Consider the following 6,012-nt stretch of genomic DNA (forward strand, 5'->3'; position numbering starts at 1 on the left):
AATAAAAAGAGAGAAAAAATAAATAGACGAGTATATATATATATATATACAAAAGAGTTGAAGTGAAAAAGCAAAAACACAAAAGAAAGAGTGCTTACACAAGAAGCAAAGAAAAAGAGAGAAAATAAATAGAAGAGTAAATATATATAATGCACGACTACAAGGTTAAAATTTAGAGAGTAGGAGAGAAGAGAAAGAAAACAAAGAAAAGAAATAGGGACTGTAGGGAGTCGTTTACTACACTGAATAAATGGTAGAGCTAGTAGTAACATTGGCCACAAACTCTAGCTACAGTAGTAGTTGCCAACAACAACTATAACTACTAGTTTTTGGGTTTCAATAGGTGGATATAAAATGATTTGGGAGGAGAAGGAGGTGGCTAGGGTTCCTAAAGGAGGAATATAATAAGCCGTTGAATGAGGTTTTTTGTTTTGATGGCTTAGTTAGTATTGGGATTTTACTATTGCTTGATTTGCGTATCTCTCATTCACATAGAGTTTAAGCTTTCATTAAAATTGAATGCATTCAAAGTACACATTGTTGATGATATATGGTCTAAGGTAAATTTGAAAGTATGATTGTTAAGAATGCTTAGATTGCTCATGTATACTTGTTAATGATGTTCAAATTGCCCATGTATGTTTATAAATGATCCTCAATTGCTCATATTCCTTGATATTGCATTTTGTGTGTCTCCAAAAGTAGTTCATGACTTCTTAATCCGACTAATGAGATAGGGAAGATCTCACCATATGGTAACCTCACCCTTCTTAACATTAGGTAAGAGACAAGTGCTCACACTTAAGCCTGTATGGGTGAATGGGAGCCGATGCTTGCACTGCGAGATTGAGAAGCTGAGAGTATACTTGTAATTCTATTACCAAAATCCTTCTTATTTAAAATATCATTTAAACAGTTTCTCTCAATGGCCATTAATTAGTTTATAAAGTTTTTGAAAACATTCTCTTCTTTATCAAGCATATCTCCTAAAAAATGAAGCATTCCTTTTTTTTTTTCAAAAGGTCAAACTCCCTTTCATAAATATTGATTGCCCCAATGAAAGAGACTCAATCCACCAATTAAAAGGATGAAACTAATAGAGAGAAGTCTCCAAGCTGTGGTCATTAGTGATGAGTGGTATTCTTATAGAAAATACGATATTAGGGAAGACATGCATATGAATGAAATCATTTTAAATGATGTTTGGTAGAGAAAATAAGATTATACTTTATCTTTCACCTACCTTATCTATGATATGCTTAAAGCAATTGATATTGATAAACTTATGTTGCTCTTCGTATATGAAATGTGGGACACCATGATTAAGGAAGTAAGGAAGACAATATATCAACGTGAAGGCTTGGTGGCAGGGGATTCATCATCCTTTTATGAGGTGGTGTGTAATATATTAGTTGCTTGATGGAGAAAAAATTGCACACCACTTCATTGCTTGGCTCACTCTTTGACTCATATGTGACCTCTATATTTTTATTTTACAGTTCCAAAAATTATATGCTTGTTACTCCCTTTTCTAACAAAGCTATGTAAAGTATTAGAGGTTTTATAGCCAACAATGGCTTACTGTGGGGTTGCTCCAAATGTACATAGTGAAATTTCTTAGGAAAGGAACAAATATATTTGAAGATTTTTTCTTTCCTAACCTTGAGGAAAGCAAATGCAAAATTTGCAAGATTTTCTAGTTCCATGGATGTTTTTGGTAGTCCCTAATCAATACAAGATGGATGCACTTTGGAACCAAACTATTAGTGATATGTCCAACACACATGCTTTAATTAATATCCTTTAAGATTCTAGGACAACCTTGCTCATCCCCTTGTTGCGAGAGGAATTGGAGTACCTATTCATTTATCCACTTGTTTAAGATAAACAAGATGGTGACAAAACGTGTTGAAGATTTGGTAAATATGCATACTAATCTTCCGATTTTATCAAGAAAAATAAAGAATTCAAAAAAGAGCCAAACAAGTTATGGGATATTGGAGGAGATACTTAGGATGAGCCATTTGGAGGTGCTACGGTGCTTAAGATTGTGTGCCTTTCCCTTGATAAACTATATATTGAGGTTGTGTTTTCCAGAGATGGTGATGTTGAAAATGATGATTATATATATTTGATAGATGTCTTATGACTTATTATGTTAACTAGATTTGTCACAATTAATGGATGTATTATAACTCTTTTTGTATTTTTTTTTTATTACATATGAACTCCAATCATCAACAAGCCTTTCAAACCCCCTGGTGCGGCACCAAACCTATGGATCAACGTCCTCTGCCCCTAGGTCTCGCTGATCAAGGTAAAGTCCAGATGCAAACACAACTTCTGTGCATCAGTTGGACGTTCGGCCAACCCGACTCCCAGGACACATCTCCACTACCATCCACGATCCCCGCTGGCTCACAAAAAACTCTCACCATCCACGGTCCCCGCTGGCTCACAAAGTGAACTCTCACCATCCACGGTTCCCGTTGGCTCACAGAGTAAACTCTCACCATCCACAAGTATCGCTGGCTCTATGAGTGTATCTATCTGGAATTGAACGTTTGATGCTCCTTCTTACTTGCTGATGCCTTTCCACATGCGTCATGCTGTGGGGGCAACTCTTTTTGTATTTCGCTTGGAAGCCTTTAAGGTTTTGACCACTCTTTTTTTTTTTTTATTGTTGATGAATGACGAATGTTTCTTTAAGTTCTTTAATATCAGTTGTTAATGATTATGTAAGTAATAATTGAGCAAGAATAATACCCATTACTTTCAAGGAAAAACATGCCTAAAGATATGTTTTTATTAATTAACTAACATATCCCCATCGTTTTGTATCCTTGTTTTTACAAAATTACCATATCGTTGTATCAGTATCATATCATATCCATATCTCATTTTAGTATCAGTGCTCCTTAGGATTTATAATAAGACCACAAAAACACTTTGTACATCTATGACAACTCCATAATTAATGAGTGTTTCCCAATAAAACTCCCAAACTACATTAGGCCCATCAAGTCCTTTTAACACATGCCATAGATGGCAAAACGACACCTATAACGCTAAACTTCAAGAGAAGAAAATAAAATGTTGTGAAGCCTCATAGAATCCTTGACCTAATTATAGATGTCTATAGTTGCAATGCATCCAAGAAAAAAATGATCTATAGGCTTTGGTGAGTTATGACAAATGATACAACTATGAGAATTAACCTTGCCCTATAAGTATAATTTATCTCTTTTTGTTAGGCTATCTTAACTAGCCAATGAACAATAATGTCTAAGAATATAATGCTTAAATCAAAAGGCAACATGCCAATCTACTATTTCTTTTCTTTCCATGAAAGGTCTCAAGGAGTGGAAAAAGAAATCAACCATTCATTGTTAAGAAACCAACAAATTTTATCACACACGACTGAAATTGGAAGGAAATAGAGGTGGATTAGTAGCAATAACATTACAATATAACAATATTTTTCCAAATCATGAGTCTTTAGTGATTATGTTTGAAACTTTAGTAGAATTTGCGAGTTGAAACTCAAAAACCAATATGAGAATCATAAAACTCATTATAAAATTGCAAAGTGTCCTTGCCTATGCAAATATGAGACTTGAAACAATAAAAAACTAGGGCCTAACTTCTAAAATCATTTTCTCGGTCCAAGTCAACTTGAAGGGGTTTAATGGCCTCTATGCTCTTGCCCTTTGACATATGGGTATTAGTCCAAAAAACTTGAAAAAATATTTTGAAATGTGGATGTTCCATAACATGTTCAAGGATGAAGCCTAATTCCAATACTCAATGAGCTTGAGGTCCAGCCCACCCTCTCAGTAGGCTTTACAAACATTTATCCAACTAAATTTACGTCACCCTTGTTTGATCACTTCCTTTCTAGAAAAAACCTTCAAAAAGCTATTCAAGACCCTCTATAACTACTTTAGGAAGAAGGAGGCTAGAGCTCCAAAGTCCTTGAATACTAATAAAGATTGATTTAATTAGTTGTGAACAACCAACACAAAAAGGATAAGAGTAAAATAGTTATAAATCCATGGAGTAATCCTTTCAACTAAGAAAATGTAGTCAAAATTGCTAACTCTCACTGTCATTAGAGGGAAACCAAGAAATTTGTTTTGATTATTTTGTACCTTTGTTCTTTCAATGTTTTGAAATAACTTCTTTTTTGTTGTTTATTTATGGAGAATAAGTGACAAGATACTAAAAAATAAGAAAATGCTTGATCATGCTTTAGATTAAATATCATAAATAAGTCATGAAGAAAATGCTTGTTAATTTATGCATAAAAAAATAATTAACATAAGCATATTCTAGTTTTAGTACTTATGCTCCTCAAGTTGGCTTAGCAGAAAATCTTAAGAGACAATTTTGGGAAGATATGGATAGTATTATATAAGGCATACCAGGGACTGAGAAACTATTTATAGGAGGAGAACTGAATGGACACGTTGGAAGAGATAATAAAAATTATGAAAGGATACATAGAGGATATGGATATTGAGAAAAAAATGAGTCAGAGGAGATGATCTTAGACTTTACTATGTCATATGATTTTAGTATAATGAATACTTGCTTTAAGAAGAGAGAAGAATACTTAATAACCTTTAAAAGTGAACAAAATAGAAGTCAAATAGATTTTTTTTTTTAACTAGGAGGGTAGATCGTTTATCATGCAAGGATTGTAAAGTTATTCCAGGTGAAAGCCTAACCACACAACATAGAGTCCTAGTGTTAGATATATGTATTAAAAAATGGAAGAAAAATGATAAAATAAACCAGTGTAGGAGAACTAGATGGCAGAACCTAAAAGGAGAAAATATAATAAAATTTAAAGATAAAATGATCAAAGATGGGGATTAGACCTTAGAGGATGGGATAGATACAAATACTCTTTGGAATAAATTAGCTAGTTCTATTAAAAAGATAGTGAAAGAGATTTTAGATGAATCAAGGAGAAGATTCTCGAATAGCAAAGAAAGTTGGTGGTGGGATAAAGATGTACAAAAAGTCATAAAGACAAAAAGAATTTGGTATAAAACGTGGCAAAAATGTAGAAATAGAGATAACTTTGAAAAATATAGGGAGGCAAGAAAAGATGCAAAAAGGGCCGTTAGTGAAGCTAAATATAGATCATTTAATAGTTTGTATGATATATTAGGTACAAAAGAAGGGGAAAAAGATATATTTAAACTTGCTAAAGTTAGAGAAAGGAAGAGTAAGGACTTAGGAAATGTAAAATGCATAAAAAGTGATGATGATATTGTCTTGGTTCAGGACGAAGATATTAAAGAAAGATGGCAAAGTTACTTTAGTAAGTTGTTTAACGAAAACTAAATAGAAGACTTAAACTTAGAGTTGTCAAATGAGGAAAAAACTAAAAATATAAGATTTATTCACAAAATTAGAGTTAACGAAGTTAAATTTGCACTAAAAAGGATGAAAAATAGGAAAGCTATGGGACCAGATAACATCCCAATTGAAGTTTGGAAATGCTTGGGTGATAACGGAATTATATGGTTAACTAATTTATTTAATACAATTGTAAAAACTAAGAAAATGCTAGATGAATGGAGGAAAAGTACTTTAATACCTATATATAAAAATAAATGAGATATTCAAAATTGTAATAACTATCGTGGAATTAAACTTATGAGTCATACGATGAAACTATGGGAAAGAGTTGTTAAACAAAGATTAAGGTTAGAAACGAAGATCTTAAAAAATCAATTTGATTTTATACTTGGGAGATCTACCACAAAAGCTATTTATCTTTTAAGAAGATTAATGAAAAAGTTTAGGGAAAAGAAGAGGGACTTGCATATGATATTTATTGATCTTGAGAAAACATATGATAAGATACCTAGGAAAGTTCTATGGTGGGTTTTAGAAAAAAAAGGTATATGTTGTAGGTATAACGATGTCATTAAGGACATGTAGGATAGAGTAATGACTAGTATAAGGACTATATATGGAGATACTAGAGAATTTCCA

This window comes from Malania oleifera, chromosome 3 (genome assembly GCF_029873635.1).
Source record: "Malania oleifera isolate guangnan ecotype guangnan chromosome 3, ASM2987363v1, whole genome shotgun sequence".
Classification (NCBI taxonomy): domain Eukaryota; kingdom Viridiplantae; phylum Streptophyta; class Magnoliopsida; order Santalales; family Ximeniaceae; genus Malania; species Malania oleifera.